A 21,145-nucleotide genomic window follows, 5' to 3' on the forward strand; every position below is an offset into this window, starting at 1 on the left:
GCAACATGCATTAGCAAAGGCAATGGCTTTGACATTTTCTTTTGTTTATTGCATTTCACATTTACAGGTAAAAATTGAGTAAATGCTTGGACTCTACTAAGTCATGAGTAGATGGGAGCGAGGAAGGATGAGCGTAGATGTGTACGAGGAAAGGTGTGGGGGTTGCAAAGTTGTCAGAAGAGTGGGTGGGGGAGGTACAGAGGGGTATGGAAGGGTGGACAGGTGGAGTTGGAGAATGGTCTGGATGGGTCTTTGGAGGTAGAGAGGGGTGTCGCAGGTGTACTTGTTGGAGTAGAGGTGGGTATGGAACAGTGGGTGGGGGTATAGAGAAGTGGTTTGGAAGGGTGGTTTGGGTATAGAGAGGTGGTGTGTTGAAGGGAGGGTGGATGAAGAGAGGTGTGCAAGGGTGGGTAGTGGGGATAAAGAGGGTTTAGAAGGGTGAGTAAGTTTAGAGAGAGGTGGGGAAGGGTTGGTAGATGGAAGTAGAGGGATGAGGAAAGGAAAGTGGGTGGAGTAAATGATAAAAAATGGTGGGTGGGTGGTGTAGAGAGGGGGTATAGAAGGTTGGCAGGGGTGAGAAAGGCTGGGTGGGAGTAGAGATGGTTGAGCGAGCGTCGGTGGGGAAGAGGGGTGAGGAAGGGTTGGTTGGTGAATGCAGGTAGAGGGCTGAGAATGGTTGGGTAAATAGGGGTACAGTAGTGATTAAGTGTGGAGGTAGAGTAGTGAGGAGTGAGGAAGGATGAGAGGGTGGGAGGAAGAGTAGGGACGAAAGAGTGGAAGAATAGGGGGTTGAAGTGGGGATAGAGTAGTGAGGAAGGGTGGGAGGTAGCCATCTGATACATGGATGTGGGCGGGGGCCTAAGGATGAGGAAAAGGGACCACTGGGGATATGAGGTTAAGGAATGGTGGGTGGTTGGGTTAAAAGGTGGAAGAGGGTGGGTGAGGGGAGCATGGGGTGGGGCAGGGGTGGACTGTGACATGGGTAGAGGGGGAATGGGCTAGAATGGGAGGTAGGGAGTAGAGCAGGGTGGGGGTTAGGGGTGGGGCAGGGAAGGAGACAGAATAGAGTGGGTGGTTAGAGTGGGGGTCTGGAGTAGAGTAGGGGCAGGTTTAGAGTAGTGGCATATGATTAGACTGGGAATTTGAGAGGGGTGTGGTGGAGAGAAGTGGTAAAGAAGCTTGGAGTAGTGTGGTGGATTGATGGAATGGGGCAGAGTGATGTGGAGTGGTGTTGTGGGGGAGTGGTCGTGTGTTGGTGTGGTGTTGTAGCGTGGTGTTATGGTGTTGTGTGGTAGCAGTTGAGAGTGGGGTGTGGATGTGTGATGTGTTAGTACATCAACACAACTCTCCACACTCCTTATAAACACTCAGACAGACCGAAGTCAGACAATGTTCTCGACATCCTGCATATGGCCTTGAAATGGTTTTCTCCTCTACTTGCTGAGCATGGTTGTCCTATTGGCAGGAAGGAACCTTTGTGTGGAAATTTGTTTCCACACCGGAAACAGAATTGTTCAGCTGGGCGGCGTGATGGGGCTGCCGTGGCCATTTTGTTCACCATTGCTGGCGTTGTCAGCGAAATTCTTGTTTTGCTCATAGCTTCCGCCTGTTGCTCCACTGCCAGTTCTGCTATTGCTAGAATCCGTATTTCTTCCAGCGAGCGCGGCTTCTGCAGTAATGTCTTTTGAAAATTACGGGACTCGCATCCTGCAATTACCTTGGACCTCAGCACTTGTTTGAGTAATTGTTGAATGCGCAGTGTTTGATCCATATCCGAAGGCGCATCATGAATGCGTCCATAGATTCTCCTTTGTGCTGAGTCATGGTGTGGAAGACATGTCTTTCATAATCGACATTTGTGTGCAGTGTGAAATATTTGGTCAGTGCCATTCTCAGCCCCCGAATCATGTCAACTGTTTCCTCCGGCAGCTCGTCTATGATGTCTCTTTTGGCCAGTTCCACTGCTAGTGTTAGGAGACATTTTATTCTGTGGTCATCCATACGGTGCAGTGCACCCACTTATGTTTCAAAATCCCTCAACCATCTTGCCCACTAAGGTCCCATGTTGCTAGTGTCTGCCAGATCAAAAACTCCAGACAATTGCAAGGATAGTGATTCTTGCAGCCTAGCTGGGATTGGGCTGGGTGGGGTCGCAGCCCCCATGGCTGGAAAGTCGTCATCTGACAAGGTATGATGTTGGTGTCTCCTACACTTTATCCCCTGAGCTGGTCTCTATTGTATTGTGTACCTGTTTAACCTTGGAGCACACATTGGTTTCTTACCCCACTGTGATTTGCTCTGGGCATTCGCATGGGCCTAATTATCCAGGGCCCGCTGTTGCCAGCCCTCTCGTTAGTGTCCTTCTGATTTTGTGGTCACCGCCGCACCCCAGCATCAGTGTGGACTCCTCACATACCACACTTCTCTGCTGCTCCCCGGTGCCTCCAGGCTGTCCTCTGCGATTCATCGTTATGCTTGCAGCATGCACAATGTTCGTTCCTTGCTGGAACTCCTCTGCATCTTGGGTGGTCACAGGCACAGGCGTGGGACGTCCGCCTCATCGCCAGTGTTGGATCCTACCTTAGTGGGACCACTGCAGGGTAACCAGTCACCCTCTCACATGGCACCTCCTATTGGAAAAAGAATGTGGAACCAGGAGGATAGCTCGGGGGCAACGTGCTCGCCTTGGAAGCAAGACGACACAGAGCAACACAGGTTTGAACCCCGGGTCTGTTCTCAGAAACCTCTGGGTGTTAAGCGTGTTCGAAATAACCTATCATATCATATGAGGAGCTGGGCGCAAACCCTTCTTTATTCATCGGCTTCCTGCCGAGACCATTCCTGTGCCTCCCCGTCACTTCCCTTCCCTCTCCTCCCTTGGGTCCAGCCCCTTCCCCACAACTAGAATGCTCATCACGACACCGCACGCTCAAAAGCTTTAATCTTTAATGATCACTCACCACCAAAACATGCTTTAACTTGCCCTGAGTACTCACAGGTGGATGGACATAATTGTAGTAATGGTGTGTGAAGCTGTGTGTTTGGTGGAGGCATTGCTGGCAGGAGACCCTGATTAGTTTGTGGTGTGATTCTTCACTCTCTACTACCTAGAAGGAGGAGCTTACACGTAGTAAAAGCTTGAGAACAGAACAGAGCACAGTGTAATGTGAGAAGCTGTGTGTTTGGTGTGTTCAGTGCTTTTTGGAATTTGGAGCTCATTTTTTGGCCTCTTGCAAAAGCACCATTGGACTTTTTGCTCCCTTTTTACGGTGAGTGCCATATTAACTGTTAACCTGTACGGCTCTCCCATTGTTCCTCGAACACTCCACTAGCAGTTATTGCTGCTGTGGATTCTATTGTGGGGTATTAAGTCCATCAGTTGCTGGGTATACAAGCTCTACAGTACCTTTTTTACGATTACCACTCACCACTCAAATAGAACACAGAGATACTATGACACCATTCGGTATAACTGTTCTCATATCAACATTCGCTGCTCACTCCACATCATTCTAAGTAATCACTGCTGGTTACACACCCCCAGCCAGGCGTTCTCCTCAGGCCTAATGCAGCCACTTCTGATCTGGATAAATCCTGCCAGAACGAACACATACCCCTGACCTCTCAACCATCACACCTACTGCTAGAAAGCAGCTATTACATGGATACCACACGAGCTGTACACATACCGGTGCTCACACGCACCTTTTTGACTGTACTCTCTCTACTGATATGAATTTCGGTTCCCAAGGGCGTTCAACCTACCAGCGCCTTCAGACCATACCAATAGTATGTAAGGCGCTATATAAATGCAAAATAACAATACCAATAACAATTATAATTGAAAGTGTTATTACTGACACTCGACCAGTGGTGCTATACCATAGGACCATATTAATTATACTGAAAGAGATTCCTGCCTTAGTACATATTGTTTCTAAGGACTTGGAAAGGATTAACTTCTTAGACCATTGTAGAGCTGACTGTGCTGTAATGTATGTGAAGTCTAAGATTGTGTATGACATCATCCTTAAAGAATGTGATAACCCTAGAATGTTAGGTTTTGATTTGCTGCCCTATAGTGTTAATAAATCTTTGGGGGATTGCATTACAAATGATAGGAGGCAACTAATGGCAGCGCATTCAGCTAAAACACGGGGGGTGGTGCTGTACTGGATGAACAGGTTATCTCTTTGAAAAGAAAGATGTTGGCCTCTGAAGAAAGTAGAGATTGGTCCTGGCTTTTGGGGGGTATCAAATTGAGATTGACCCCAAGTCTCCCCTTTCTGCCTCTTTCTGTGGACCTAGTTTCCTCTCACTCGTCTGTTTGAATATGCTAGGTCATAGTCACCTATTCAATAATTCGGGTCTATGTGAAGAGCTTAAGAAACATACAATTGTAACTTTTCAAGAAACCTGGCTTAGGTCCTCCCCTTCTTTGGATGGGTATGCTGTCTATTTTCAAGAAGCCCGGCAAAGGGTCTTGGGTCACCCCTACGGAGGCTTATGGACCTTGGTGAAATCATGTACTGAGGCCAGGGCCTTGATGTGTTATGATGTGAGCTTTGGTACAATGGCAATACATCTTTAGATCTGGATGAAGGGACGCTTAGACATATTGGTAATCAACGTGTATTAGCATCCCAGGGTTAGATCTCTGGATGAAGAACTTGATTTCATAATGTCATTAGTTAATGACTGATCTAATAGATATCCTGGTGGACACGTCTTACTGGTGGGCAATCTGAATTCCGATTGTATGCAATGTAACATTCTGTCAGACATGAGGGATGTGATTAGTCAGCAGCATTAAAAATTTGCGAATGGGAGAAGAGGGCTTGAGAGGCTTAGAGGTTTGGATTTGTTCCCTTTAAATAAGACTGTATCAGGCGATATTCCTCCCAGACCTACCTGGTCCAATGGTGCTGTCCATTCCATCATTGATTATGTCTTTGCTGATAGTTGGTTATTTTAGAAATGTCCTGGACTTGCAACAAAAAACACAGACCCTAGTGACTATTCTCTGCTATCAGTAAATTATGATAGATTTGTATTAGGAAGGCCTGGGATTGATATAGAGGATGGCCGACAGAAATCTCTGTTAACTCTGGGGATAACAGGATCTCATGGTCTTTTGTTTTGGCCTCCAGAGTTAATGCTAATCTTAATCAGTGCCTTGCTTTGACATCACATAAGTGGAAACCTCAAACCTTAACAGTCGATAATTTTGACTGTTTTGTGCAGGACATAATTGAGGACACTTTACCGCTGAAAAAGAATCAAGGTTCGAGAATTAAAAAGCACTCTCATGCTTATAATATTGACCTGGTTGCCAGGAGGAATGAGATGAGGCGGCTTGTTAGGTAGACTCTGAAAAACATACTATATTCTATTTTAGAGAAGAATTTACAGACTAAGAACATTGGGCAATACTATAAAAATTGGTTACGTGCAAAGCACCGTGTGAGATGTCAGGATGATGCAGAGGCTATTTTGACAGCACTTAATAATACAAATTCCAAGGCCTTTTGGAAACGTATCGATGATATAGATCCTTGGCAGATTATGAATGCAGTTTCTTAGGAAGACTGGGTAAGTCATTTTCAGTCTCTGTATGCCCTTCCTGCCTAGCCAATTCCCAATTTGCTCGTCATCTCTGATATTGGTGATACGACATATAATATTGTCATCAATTATGAGTTTGTCCTCAAGATGATTAATGGGATTAGTTCTTCCCGAGCTCTGGGACACAATAAACTTTCCAATTTCCTATTTAAATCTTTCCTCGCAAGATCGGAACCCACCAAGTATAGGCCAATAGCCATTCTGGATGCTGATAGCCAAGTGTTTGCTGGGATCTTGCTTCAGCATCAAGAATGTTGGTCTTCTGGCTCGGGAAGAAGAGAGATCTGGCAATTGGCTTTAGAAAAAATATGGGCACCTCATTAAATGGTCTTGTGATTTAGGGGCCGATTCATGGAACAAACGTGCGCCGAAAATCGTTGCGCAAGCAGGCGCAAGCGGAAAAAAACAGGCGCACGCGCACGCGTGCGATTCATGGAAGTCCCTGCGCGTGTTCACCTCGGGATGTGCACCAAACCCGTGCATGACGCACAAGTCACTGCAACATCCCGAAAGGCGTGCGCGACGCGCACAGTGAAAGCGCACAACCTCGGCGCATACACCAGAAAGTGGGCGGGACACGGGGCGTAACGCGCGGAATGGGGAACAACGCGCAAAAATAAGGGCGTAACTGGGGATGTACTGCAGGGAAGCAGACGGAACGCCCACACGCACTCGAACCACACGTATTCATGGAATCGAATAGGGCAAAGCCACACACAGCCAAAGACACGCACAAGCTGAAACACGTCCGCCACACGAAGGCAGGCGGTAGAGTCCCAGCGCATCACAAAAGTGGCAACATACAGCAATTGGGCCTGTGCGAGCGGGGCACGTGTATTGCGGGGGTGCGCGGGAAGCAACACACGCGATCGAGCGGGGTACGTGTATTTCGGGGGCGCGCGTGAAGTGACACATGCGATTGAGCGGGGTATGTGTATTTCGGGGGTGCGCGGGAAGTTACACACGCGATTGAGCGGGGTACGTGCATATCGGGGGTGCGCGGGTAGTTACACACACGATTGAGCGGGGTACGTGTATTTTGGGGGAGCGCGGGAAGTTACACACGCGATTGAGTGGGGTATGTGTATTTCGGGGGTGTGCGGGAAGTTACACACGCGATTGAGCGGGGTACGTGCATATCGGCGGTGCGCGGGTAGTTACACACGCGATTGAGCGGGGTACGTGTATTTCGGGGGAGCGCGGGAAGTTACACACGCGATTGAGCGGGGTACGTGTATATCGGGGGTGCGCGTGAACTTTTTCACACGATCGGGCCTGGAGGAGCGGGCTACGTGTATTTCAGGGGTTTGCGTGAAGTTCTTCACGCGATCGGGCCTGGGGGAGCGGGCTACGTGTATATCAGGGGTTCGCGTGAAGTTTCTCATGCGATCGGGCCTGGGGGAGCGGGCTACGTGTATATCAGGGGTTCGCGTGAAGTTTCTCATGCGATCGGGCCTGGGGGAGCGGGTTACGTGTATTTCAGGGGTTCGCATGAAGTTTTTCACGCGATCGGGCCTGGGGGAGTGGGGTACCACTCACCGTCTGCCTTGCGTGTAGAAGAACGCGTAGCCAACACCCGCTGTGAAGTAATAGCGTGTGAACCCCAACGGATGGAAAACACACGTACCGCACGAAAAGCACGTACAGAACAGTGTAAAGGCACGCGGGATCTCCAAGCCCTGCCAGGGCAACGCCCGTGCGCAAAACGTCACAGGTGCCTGCACATCAGCCATCTGCAGGGGTCCAGTTGCTGTGTCCACCCCTGCTGGAACAGAAGACTCCCGACTCAGATAACATTGCTTCACAGCCCAGCCCCAGGACCCAGTTGCCCACCCACTCCTGCCCCTGGGGTTGCCATGTCGGGCCCATCCACATCTGGCACCAGTGGCAACCCCCGGCCAGAGGGGCAGAGGGGCACCAGCTTCACTGCCACCGAAGTTGGTGTCCTGGTGGAGCAAGTCCTGGGGCAGTATGATGCCCTCTTCGGATCGTCCCGCGCCAACAAGGAAGGATGGGAGAGGATCTGGGCTGACTGTGTGGTTGCCATCAACGCGGAGGGGGTGGCAACCCGCACCATCCAGAAGGTCAAGAAGCGCTGGGAAGACATGAGGTCCAGGACCCTCATGAAGGCCCGGCGCCTCGTGGAGGGGAGCTGGGGCCGCATGAGTTCCATCCAGATGGGGGTCCTGGAACGCGTACACCCAGCGCTCCACGCCCAGGTCCTTGAGAGGGAGACCCGTCTGGAGTTGAGCGGTAAGTGGCCAAGCATTGCTGTGTGAGACAGGGCATGTTGCAGTGTGCTGGTTGTCTGATACTTGCCTGTATGTGTGACATAGGCCATGTATGCATGTATGTGTGAAGGGACATCATGGTAATGCATGTGCGACCAGTAATGTGTGAACCGCACGGTTGTTGCATGTGTTTAAATGCGACATGGGGAGCCCTATGCAGATTGTACACATGAGAGCATGGCAGTCTCTGTTCCTGGACATGGGTGGGGGTGAGGGATGGGTGCTGATGCCAGGTACATATATGGTGTCCATGTCTGTGTGCCTGACCTGCGTGTCTGTGACTTGTGGATGCCATGGATGCATGACACATGTCTGTGACAATGTACAGATTCACTGATGCAGCCTAGTCATCCTTGTATCCACTGTGATTGGGGTGTACGGGGCCAGATGGATGTGACTGAGGTGAAGTGTGTGCATGTGATAGGCATGACCCATGATGCATGTGAGTTCCATTACATTGTATGTTTCGAGAGTCCATTGGACATGTATGGAAATGTCCATGGCATGCACCATGACTGTCACTGTGTGTGTTTTGCCTGGACTGACACATGTGTTGTGGAGGGACATGATGGAAGTGTACTTTGACAGTGGCACTCATCTGCTATTGCTTCCTGTCTAGGGGACCATTGTACAGTACCCTGATGCTTGTGTTCTATGTCTTCCTCTATGCAGCGGCTAGTGAAGAAGAGGGCGGAGACGGCGCTGTGGAGCAAGGCGGTGGGGATGCCCCCCCGGCTGCAGCGGAAGGGGTGGGTGAGCCCCCACAGGGGCCTGCTACGGCGGAAGACGGTGAGGAGCCATCCACGTTGGTGGTTTCCACAGAGGAGGAGGAGGCCGCCACTGAGGCGCACATGGGGCCTGGTGGGGGCATCCCTGCTGGTGCAAGTGGTGCAGTCCAGGGGCAGGGGCAGGAGGCAGCACAGGTCACCGTGGAGGGGCCTGTGCATGTCGCTGTCCCTGACCCGGTGGGTGCACCACCATGCACCAGCAGGGATGCCCCGTCCCAGGCCCGTCCGCAGGTAGAGGGGATGTCCATGTCATCTGACTACCCTCCACCTGCGGATGAGGGGACCCCTGGCCGTATGGAGAAGGTCCTGATTGGGGTCCCGATGCGCACGGCTGTGATTCGTGATGCCGTGCGTGCTTCCCAGGAGGAGCACGCACGTCATCACGAAGAGCACCGTGCCGACGTGGCCCAATTGGGATCGTCCATGTTCGGGGGTTTCCTGCATGTGTCGGCCAATCTGGCGGCCCTCTACTCCTCTGTGGAGACTATACGCCAGTCGTTCTCCTTGCCGTCTTTCGGCCCAGATGCCACCAGGGCCCCCTGTGGACCTGCCCTGACCAATGCAGCCAGCTCGGTGGGGATCCCATCCCTGCCACAGTCGGTAGTCAGAGGTCCAGCAGGGGTGGACACCACAGCAACTGTACCCCAGCAGATGGAGGATGTGCCGGCATCATCAGGCAGGGTGCTTGCAGGACGGCGTCGGTGGATTCCATCAGCCTGGATGCCGTCGTGCTGGCAGAGGCAGTGGCGTCGGAGGCAGCAGCGGAGTCAACGTGAGAGGCATCATGGCTCGGGGCCATCAACATCGGAGGGGCAGGCATCGGCCGGAGGGCAGGAGGACCCAGGACGGGAAGTGTCTTCCGTGTGGCAGCGGTTGGGCCAGCATATAGGTGCGGAGCGGCGGCGGGCGGAAGAGGCGCGGCTCACAATGGTCAGGGCGGAGAACTCCATGCGCAGGGCCCTGAGGCGGGCCGAGTGCCTCGAGGCAATCCGCAGGGGGTTGGAGGAGCAGATGGCGTCGTCCCTGCGGACCCTCGGGGCCATGGAACAGGACCGCCTCCGGGACATAGACGAGGAGTTTGATGATGCCCTGGCCCGGAACACCACGGAGTGAGCCGCTGGACTTGCCCGCCGCCTTTGTATATAGTTCTTTAGTTTTAGGTTTCATTTGTTTCTTTTTATGATTTGGAGTCAACGGACACAGCTCCACTTTTTGTATATAGTTGCATTTTAGTTAGGGTTTTTTGTAGGTTTCCTTTGTTCAGTTGTGCTCATGGACCCTTGGATGTTTTGTACATAGTTCTTCATTGGATTGTTTTATTTTTTTATTTTTGATTTATTCTCCATGGAGCAATGGTCTTTGCATTTGTTTTTATCTCTCGGATTGATTTTATTTTTAATGTGACTTTGAACAACTTTTTTTTGGATTTGGATTTGTAGTTTTGATTTTTTTGGGTGGACATGCAGCTTATCTTTTTTTCATTGCCATTGTAGTTTGTTTCATTTCATTTGCATTCAATTTTTTTTAATACAATTTTGTTTTCATACTTCACTGTGTGGTATCATCTCATTGGTTTCATGCATGTCATGTTGGGTGTTTTCCCATTCATTTGCAACCATTGTGTGTGACGGACATGGGTTCATTTGCTTTATGAACATTGGGGGTGTAACATGTAATTTCCATTTCCATGTGGGTGAATGGGTTACTTGGTAGGGCCTTTTGGCTGTGGAGGCTGACCATAACGCACATGATTGGGGATTGTGAGGACCTGGGTGCAGGGGGACATGAGTGGGGGCCTGGTGGTGGGTGCCCCTGCACTGCTGGGGGGTGGGGGTGGTGGGAGACATGAGTGGGGGCCTGGTGGAGGCTGCCCCTGGATGCTGGGGGTGGGGGTGCAGGGGGACATGAGTGGGGGCCTGGTGGAGGCTACCCCTGGATGCTGGGGGGTGGGGGTGGTGGGAGACATGGGTGGGGGCCTGGTGGAGGGTGCCCCTCAGTGCTGGGGGGGTGGGGGTGGTGGGAGACATGGGTGGGGGCCTGGTGGTGGGTGCCCCTGCACTGCTGGGGGGTGGGGGTGGTGGGGAACATGCGTTGGACATGGGTGGGGCCTGCTGACAGGTGCCCCACAGTGCTGGGGGTGTGGGGGTGGTGGGAGACATGGGTGGGGGCCTGCTGGCAGGTGCCCCACAGTGCTGGGGGGTGGGGGTGGTGGGAGACATGGGTGGGGGCCTGGTGGAGGCTGCCCCTGCACTGCTGTGGGGTGGGGGTGGTGGGAGACATGGGTGGGGCCTGCTGGCAGGTGCCCCACAGTGCTGGGGGGTGGGGGTGGTGGGGAACATGAGTTGGACATGGGTGGGGGCCTGGTGGAGGGTGCCCCTGTACTGCTGGGGGGTGGGGGTGGTGGGATACATGGGTGGGGGCCTGGTGGAGGGTGCCCCTGGTGGCTGGGGGTGCAGGGGGACATGCGTTGGTGGGCAGTAGTGCAAGTTGACATGTGGGTTGGCTGGGGGGCATGGCCATGGTGGATGGGGTGCCTGCAGGACATGTGCAGGGTAGGCCCCTGTGGTGTGAGCCACCTGCAGGGGCCATGGAGGGTGTAGAGGGAACACCTGGGAGGACCCACACGTGCAATTCACGTGTGCTGCTCCCCGCGCACCCCTGAAATACACGTACCCTGCTGAAATCGCGTGTGGAACTTCACGTGCACCCCTGAAATACACGTACCCTGCGGAAATCGCGTGTGTAACTTCCCCTGCACCCTGAAATACACGTACCCTGCTGGAATCGCGTGTGGAACTTCACGCGCACCCCTGGAATACACGTACCCTGCTGATTTCGCGTGTGAGACTTCCCCCGCACCCCGAAATACACGTACCCTGATGGAATCGCGTGTGGAACTTCCCGCGCACGCCTGAGATACGCGTACCCTGCTCGCACGGGCCCAATCGCGTGTGTAACTTCCCCTGCACCCTGAAATACACGTACCCTGCTGAAATCGCGTGTGGAACTTCACGCGCACCCCTGGAATACACGTACCCTGCTGATTTCGCGTGTGAGACTTCCCCCGCACCCCGAAATACATGTACCCTGATGGAATCGCGTGTGGAACTTCCCGCGCACCCCTGAGATACGCGTACCCTGCAGGCACGGGCCCAATCGCGTGTGGAAATTCCCGCGCACCCCTGAAATACACGTACCCTGATGGAATCGCGTGTGGAAATTCCCGCGCACCCCTGAAATACACGTACCCTGCGGAAATCGCGTGTGTAACTTCCCCTGCACCCTGAAATACATGTACCCTGCTGAAATCGCGTGTGGAACTTCACGCGCACCCCTGTAATACACGTACCCTGCGGAAATCGCGTGTGTAACTTCCCCTGCACCGTGAAATACACGTACCCTGCTGGAATCGCGTGTGGAACTTCACGCGCACCCCTGAAATACACGTACCCTGCGGAAATCGCGTGTGTAACTTCCCCTGCACCCTGAAATACACGTACCCTGCTGAAATCGCGTGTGGAACTTCACGCGTACCCCTGAAATACACGTACCCTGCGGAAATCGCGTGTGTAACTTCCCCTGCACCCTGAAATACACGTACCCTGCTGGAATCGCGTGTGGAACTTCACGCGCACCCCTGGAATACACGTACCCTGCTGATTTCGCGTGTGAGACTTCCCCCGCACCGCGAAATACACGTACCCTGATGGAATCTTGTGTGGAACTTCCCACGCACCCCTGAGATACGCGTACCCTGCTCGCACGGGCCCAATCACGTGTGGAAATTCCCGCGCACCCCTGAAATACACGTACCCTGATGGAATCGCATGTGGAACTTCCCGCGCAACCCTGGAATACACGTACCCTGCTGATTTCGCGTGTGAAACTTCCCCCGCACCCCAAAATACACGTACCCTGATGGAATCGCGTGTGGAACTTCCCGCGCACCCCTGAGATACGCGTACCCTGCTCGCACGGGCCCAATCGCGTGTGGAAATTCCCGCGCACCCCTGAAATACACGTACCCTGATGGAATCGCGTGTGGAACTTCCCGCGCACCCCTGGAATACACGTACCCTGCTGATTTCGCATGTGAAACTCCCCCCGCACCCTGAAATACACGTACCCTGATGGAATCGCGTGTGGAACTTCCCGCGCACCCCTGGAATACACGTACCCTGAGGAAATCGCGTGTATAACTTCCCCTGCACCCTGAAATACACGTACCCTGCTGATATCGCGTGTGGAACTTCACGCGCACCCCGAAATACACGTACCCTGATGGAATCGCGTGAGGTACTTCCCGCGCACCCCAGTGATACACGTAGCCCGCTTGCTGTGCTGGTACAGGGTTAGCGCAGCCCTTTGCGCTGGATTGGGTATATTGATGGCTTTTCCCTGCGCGAGAGGCGTTCTTGGGGGCGTAACTGGCGCTGCTGCAGGGTCGCTGCACCACTGTGCGCCACGGCTGGTTTTGGTGGCTGGAATCCATGAATACGCTGTGCGCGGAAATGGATTTTAGCGCACGCGGCTGGCGCAGGGATTCGCACGCGCACACTGTGCGCCAGCCGCGTGCGCCACTTGTGCGCTGGATTCTATGAATTACCCCCTAAGTGCTTACAACATCTGGCTTGAGGGAAGGGAAGTAATTGCATTTACTTTGCCTCCTTTGACCTGACATCTGACTTTGACTCGGTAGATTATAACTTGCTTTGCTCTAAATTGTATAAATGGGGTATTCCCCATGGTTTGTTGAGGTTGATTATTGGCCTGTACGATCATTCTTCTATACAAGTTCGACTAAACCATCAAGGACTGTTATCTTGCCCAATTTCTAACTTAAGAGGGTCAGGCAGGGCTGTGTTTTGGCTCCATGTTTATTTAACTTGTATATGGCTGACATTGGGGCGCATCTGCAATCGATAGCACTAGTAACACCGAAACTTTACAAACTTAGAACCATGTGGCTGGCCTCTATGGATGATTTTTTTATCTTTGATTCAACCCCTATAGGTCTGCAACATCTGCTTGAGGGTATATCTAATGTTGTTAAGGTTCATTCCTGGTCTATTAACTCCTCAAAGACTAAGGGAATGAACTTGACAAGTTCTACAAAAAAAGAATCTTTTGGTGGTGGATACAATCGGAGCCTATGGCCACTGTTGACTCCCTCATTTATTTGGGCATCCTTATCAATGCTAAACATAATACAACTTTGATTCAGTCCTGGTTAGGCTCACGTGCATTGGCACTATCTAATCAGCTGCGTAGAGTGGATTCCTGTTATGGCAGATGTGTCTTGGAAGCCCTTATTTGGAGGAAGAACTTTGGGGTTCCTGGTTCTGGTTCAATACCGCTCCTTGCAATTCGATATGAGCTTGGGTTAACCTCACTAAAAGCCAGGGCTCAGTGGAGATACTTACACTGTATAGGCAAATCTTGGAGTCCAGTAAAGGCCCCCTATTTTCTGACCTTAGATACATTTGTAAGGAAAAGGGCTCTGTGGTATTGCAGGAGCTGGAGTTTTTTTTAGTTCTGCCTTACTAGCTGAATGTGGAAGTACTGTTTACTAAGTAAAATACACTTTATATGATTTTTATTGGGCCTGCACGGTGGATGGCTTTCATCAGTATACTTTGCTTGGTCTCCTGCAAGGGGCATTTTAGCTCATTTTTGTCAATCTACCCAGATAGGTGCACGCGCAACCAGTTTCGTAGGTTTCGTAGGAACCTTGTACATACTAAAGAGATTCTGGTATGCCATGGAGTGGAAAAAGAGAATGCGTTTTGGAGGTTCTGCCAAGACAAATATCATCAGGAAACACTTGCTGCTTTTTTGTACAGCTATACAAGGACTTAGAGGCAATGCTTTTGAGAAGTGTCATCATCTATTTCTTAATAATGTAGTATGTAATGAATCCACATGGAACTATTGTTTGTCTGGCTCTACTACTGCTATCATGGTGGCTGCAATTACTTTCATTAGAGCCTTGCATTTTGAAATGGACTCCTATACATACCATGTTAATACACAGTTTTATCTGTATCCTTTTTACTGTTACTTCTTTTCAATTCTGTTTCTTTTCTTATTTTCTTTTGTTTATATATTATGAAATGTTTTATTGTGGATTTATTGTTTTGGTCTTGATTTTATTGATGTTAAAGGTAAAAATGTTTAACCAATAAAACAAACAAAAAATAAAAAAACAATTGTAGTAACTCGAAAGGAAAGGCCGGAGAGCAGGGCAACCAAGGAGAAAAGGTAGACCCATGCATACGGGTTGATGAGAAAGCACTGTCAGGTGACTCCCACCTTAATTTACCCTCATTTCCAGGGTGTCTCGAGCTTCGGGTCACTTTCATCTACTCAATAAACATCATGCCATTACGACTTCATAGGGATTCCTTATACCAATACGAGCTCCTCCACCTCTGCTTGAAGACATACCAGATAGAGCAGTGCGTTTCAAAATGGTGTTGCAGCAACATGTGACGATTATTGTACCTGAATGAAAAGATCAGGGACAAGGATTCTGTTTATCCAGGATCCTGAAGGGGGGAAAGCTACAAGGACTTGACTAAACCAACGAAGAATAAAGGGTGGGGGTAAATGTTATGGTAGTGGGGAACTGAAGCTGAGGTCTAGGTTCACAAGACATATGAAGTAACCAAGGTGGGGTCCTTCCACCACACAGCACGCAAGAATCTGCTAAGTTACATAAGGTTTATTGAGCCCCGTTGTACAAGTAAGTTCATCAAGTACATGGGAAGAAATCACTGGCCCATCCACCTCCAGCTGAGGTCTCTCTCTAACTGTCCACCTCATGCATCACCATTAAAAGACACCAACCTTCCAAAAGGCACATCACATTCCACTGACACCATAACACTCCACTGACATCCACTGATATCCTTGGTTAATTCAACATACAGAAGAACTGTTATTTCACAGTCACGTACATATTGGGAACCCAAACAGAGGATCATTTGCTACACCTCCACCTCGATTTAAAAAAAGCTTATCTAAGATGCAGCAACACCGACAGCCTTTCCAACGGTTTCCCATATTTGCAGTTGTTGGATTCCCTTAAACAAGACATGCTCACCTCAGGCTGAGAATCACGCCCTTCAGTAATCATACAACCAGGCCTCAACAAACTGATGTGCATACTATCAGCCAATTGAATGCATCTATGACATAACGTTTGCTTTATTATCAGTGCCAGGGAAAAGAAGAGAAGCAGCCCTTGCCCGTTCTGGGCATCGTTCAGTGTTCGGAATAAGGTTATAAACTTTGGCCTGTGTACCTTCAAGCACAGTGTTGTTTTTTATACATGTGGTTAAATGTAATGTGATAGTACTTATTTCCCTCAAATTTATCCGGGCTTACTCTTATATAAATAAATCATTTATTTTCACATTACATAGTGTTTCTGTGGTTTTTAGACCGCTTGAATTGCAATTTCATTTGTACTGATTCTACAGCCCTCTCTCCCCCTAAGAGAAGCCTAGCTGCTCTGTCTACGCTAACCAGAACTCAGGTGGTACAGTATTATGCTAAGATTGGAGTATTGGACTACCTCAGTTGAATGTTTTTACTAAGCCCTTATTTGGACTTCAGAAAACCTGTCCTAAAAGCCTTGCCGTAGCAGACACAATTAGCCTCATTACGAGTTTGGAGGTAGCCATGCCCTTAGCCATGCCTCCAAACTCGGGTTCCAACTTTGGAAAGCCCGGTATTTCCCCTTTCAGGGAACCCGGACCCGCACCTTCCCCATTCCCATTCGTGCCCCCACAGGGCTCAATGGGAATGGGGAGGGAGCTAACAACGGGCCCGTTAATAACGGGCCCGTTGTTAGCTCCCTGGTCCCCTCCCGGGACCCGCTATGGACATCTGGTAAAACCAGACGTCCAGAGCGGGTCCCGCAAAGGAACCTCATAATAGGGTGGAATGGGATTAACGGCGCCGCTACCATTACCAGCGCCGTTAAACCCATTCCCCCAGCCTTGTAATGAGGCCCAATAAGTCTTTACAATAAGGCATATGTTTTACATATGTACGAGGTGGAGGTGCGTCCCGTTGACAATAAGTGTGATGAAAGGGTAATTGAAAGGGGTAAAAAGCATGGCCACATAGACATAAAAACAATCCCATGGCTCCAGTTGGCTACATGGATCAAGCCCTTGCCTCACTTGATGGTTTGTGACTAGCACAAGCGATCCCATAAAGGTATTCGATGTTGGCTGGGTTAGCCCGCCCTCCCCAGCTATTCTAAAGTTTTGGATAATGATCTCCAACCTAGGGCACATCCTACTTGAATAGTGGGAACCAATTCTTCATCGCCTTAGGCCCCTTCTTGACTTGCTACAGCCTTTACAAGAAGAGCCGCCTCGTGCTTCACCGGTGCGATCGTTCACTTTCATGCACTACTGCAATGTTGAGCACAAGGCTACCCACTTCTCAAGGATGGACTAGAAAGTTAGGGAATGACTCTGAAAAGTGGGCTAATGCTCCTCCTTGCTTACCCTATGCACCAAAACGTGCCATTGGCACAAGGCCTAGTCGGAGCATGAATGTAACTTTTTTGGTATGGACACGCGATGTCACCTGTCTCGCCTGAAGGCAGAGAGGGCCGCATCAGGTGCGCAAGGGAGTATGAACGGACATGCATGAATTATAGTAGGCAGTGTGCAATTGAAGGCTGTCCCCTGTTACGCTCACAACGGAATGAAAACAACCCTATAGGGAAAGAAGCCAAGAGATAGCTTGCGGGGATAACAAGGTTGAATTGTATAGAATGCAAAAAATATCAACAAAGGTCTCTGTTGTTTGAGAACGTTCGGACTCCAGAATTAATGTTGTTGCCTTTTGAGATGCCACAGCATCAGTAATGACATCACATATAAGGTCTGAACATGCACTGGTGATAGGTAAGACAGTATACATGATCCTGCTCCATTGATGGATGCCAGCCTACAATTGGTTTATTTCTCACCCGTCTGTCGATTCCCACATGGGTCAGCTGGGCTCATCTCTCCATGGAGTGAAGGTCAGGTCGTAGGCTGATGCTTGTGGGAATGGAAAAAATACATCCAGCCACACTGACGCTTCTTGTCCGGTTTGTTTTATTTTCGTGGCATTCTTTCACAAAATCGAAACATACCCGTCTCTGGCTTCAATCACTGAAAACAAGCTGCTATTGTTAGTTGGCCTTGAGCGAAAGTCAGTAAACGCTCAAAGGACACAGGGTGTTAAATATCCTCAAAAAATGGCTTCAATCACTGAAAACAAGCTGCTATTGTTAGTTGGCCTTGAGCGAAAGTCAGTAAACGCTCAAAGGACACAGGGTGTTAAATATCCTCAAAAAATTATAACATTTACTATATTGAAAGTGGGCATTTGAAAATATAGCGGTTACTCAGCGTGACACAGAGAGAATGGAACTTCCTGACATATGTAAGTTTAACTATACATAATATTTTTGCGATCAAAAATGGCATGTGTTCTGTATGCATATTGAATAGTTCAGCAACGTGCAAATGTACGATTTGACAAAAATAATGGACACAGTATGTTATGTTATGTTGAATTATATTTATACTGCTCACTATAAAAAGGCGACTGCGTATCTCGTGGTTTGTTGATTTGTCTAGTAATGATTGTTATTTGTGTATAGTTTAAAGAGGAGTGAATAGAGGTTTGATTTTTTGGGCAGTATTGCTTACTGGCCCTGTTATGGGTTGTTACCTGGAGCATATTGTGATGATTATTCATCGACTACCCACAACCACAACCTGTATGCAGGCTTGTGATATCTAAACTGCTTTGATCCGTGGAATATCCGGGGGTGCTGTCACTGTTGCATCCTTGTGCACCATCAAGTAGGGGTTGGGTGGAAGGGCCGAGGGCTGAAAATTTTCCGAGGGAACTTGGTTTGCTTTTCGATCAATAATCTTCCCAGTTCTGTTATAATGCCATCTGTCTGTGGTGCTCCATATCCACCTGGTTCCCAATCCCACTTCACAGAGCTAACGTTTCATGCACGTCGTGCTCTCAAATACTGCCCCATGTTCTCATGTGTGTGTTCATTATGTGTGGTTTGCATTTATGATTAGGTTTCATCCGGTGCTGAATTATACGGTTATATGCGATTACAGAACAGCCACTAAAATATATTTTTATTCTATTATCTACACAGATATATTGTACCGTCTGTGTATGCCAACATTGGCAGATAAGCATAAACGGTGCTTATTACATAACATTTATGTGGGACGACCAACAGGGATCAATCTGCCCTTTGGCGGTACCATCAATAAGGTGCAACCTGTCAGAGTTCGCCATTTAACAACGTGCTGGATCAAAAGCATTGCTCGTGAAAGTGCAAAGAATCCATATCTTCTCAAGAAAGATGTGCGTTATTAGAAAGTCTTGCTGGTGTAACATAAGGACACACAAGAATTGGAGTACTGGGATTAATCGGTCATTGATCGCAATCGCTGGATCATGAGGAAGTTATAAAGAACATTGGAAGCATGCGATGTTCGCTAGCTATAACTTGTATGGCAAAAACATATTGTTCATTTTGTAAACTTAATATATTATTGGGAGCATTCTTTGATAAATAAAAACAATTGTTACTTTGCAGACTAATGATGTTTTCTCAAAAAATGTTGTTTTCCTATCCGATTTGGGACAAGAAAGAGAAGTTACGCGCTGTGAGAGGCTGTGTGTGTTTAACTTCCTGGTTCTGCGTTAAGTGACGTTATGGCGGGGGTGATGACTGGGCACGTTTGGTTACGCTGGCCACTAACATCATGAAATAGGTGGAGCATATCGTTTGGACTAGTGATGTCAGCTTCAGGGATGGGAGATATGTATTCTTGCCGCAAGCGCACTTGAAGTTATGGCAATGCCTCAACGGATAAGATTAGCACAAGATGGCCACGCACAACCCGTTGTTTTCGCATGTGTAAAAGTGAGGAAAACTAAGGTAAAATGCATAGGAAAAAATGTTAAGATCGATTACAGTATGCTTAAAAATACATGCCCGAACAATCGGGAAAATACATTTTTGAGCAAACTTCCCTTTTAATAAACCAATTCCCATAAATTCAATCACCCTCCCAATTTAGTTTTTATACCCCAAAGTGCTTTCACTCACACAATTTCAAATCTCACACTTCAAACCACCATCACAACAGCGAGCCTCCCATTGTCCACAACAAAACCCCACAATATATGCTCATTTCAACAGAAAACACCTGCTATATACACTATTAATCATCAATAAAAACACATTTATTTATAATAATGACTTAGGTACTTCCTCATTCTACTCACTCGAGATGCGGTAGTCTCCTCCTCATGCCCCGTACCTGGAGTGATACAGGTCCTAATAGATGACCTTCCCTAATCTACACAACTCAAAATCTATGCAGTGCTGTCCTTCCCCCAATAATGGGAGTATCCACTTCTTCAATCACCTTAAATTTTCACTATAAAAACTCCTAAATCTACACCACGTGGTCTTGCCCATTTACTGGGAGTATCCTCTTTTCTCTTAATCTCTTTTACTCTTAATCTCTTTTTTTTCTCTGAATCTCTTTTTCTGTTTAAACCTTCACAACAATAATAAAAACCAAAATATGTACACCCACTCATCCATACATCCTCCTTTTGTTTTTCCTGCAAGAGCGCACTCACGTTTTTCTTAGTTGTCTTCCGAGTTCCTCAGGAGCTGCATCCCCAACACTCCTCTCCAGGGACCAGGCAGGCTTTCTGATAAACACGGCGCCCACCGGCCTTCTCTGAGTGTGCACGTGGACCGGTCACTTCAGATGGCAGCAGGGGAATTACAGCTTTCCGAGGAATCAGGGCACCATCCGCTGCTACCAGACTGGTGAGCAAGCGGAAAACTCTGATCAGTGAAACATTCAAAAAATAAAGAGTGCATGTCTATGCAAGGAAGATGGTCATGGAGAGGTCAGACAGTCTTTCTAAGGCTGAAAAGCTGGCGCTCTACCCCCCCCCCCCTCACCACATCAATCAATAGTATTTATGGACACAATTCACACACTTATAATACATGAATATGCAATCATAATATTATTTGCGACAGCTCTCTGAAACATTCTGATTGGCCTTTGCCCATAGAAAATATCAGTCAATACACAATACTCAATACACACTACTCTACGCTTCTTTGTTAATAGCTAGCCCTATTATGTAAGGTTGATACATTTCCCTGCCTACCTGCTTCCCATTTGGTAAGACCACACAAGCTCTACACGATGCACGTTCTCCCACCCATGATCTAGTTTATGTGCAGTAAACAAATAGAGCAGAATTTCCCATTCTTATCTGTCCAAGGCTGTCCTGCCTCATGAACCCATTTACTTGGCCCTCCTCAGGCTACTCCCAGCACCTGCCTGGTGCAGC

General features: G+C 49.0%; 1 long non-coding RNA gene across 1 annotated transcript in view; it reads right to left on the bottom strand.

Moving 5' to 3' along the window:
- LOC138528436 (uncharacterized) overlaps nt 1-21,145 on the bottom strand; it is a 255,913-nt gene that overhangs the window by 215,541 nt on the left and 19,227 nt on the right. The window contains exon 2 of the long non-coding RNA XR_011284141.1: nt 20,411-20,603. This is a non-coding gene — a long non-coding RNA (uncharacterized lncRNA). The remainder of the gene's footprint in view (nt 1-20,410; nt 20,604-21,145) is intronic.

This window comes from Ambystoma mexicanum, chromosome 7q, assembly GCF_040938575.1.
Source record: "Ambystoma mexicanum isolate Mex_15411 chromosome 7q, UKY_AmexF1_1, whole genome shotgun sequence".
NCBI classification, from domain to species: domain Eukaryota; kingdom Metazoa; phylum Chordata; class Amphibia; order Caudata; family Ambystomatidae; genus Ambystoma; species Ambystoma mexicanum.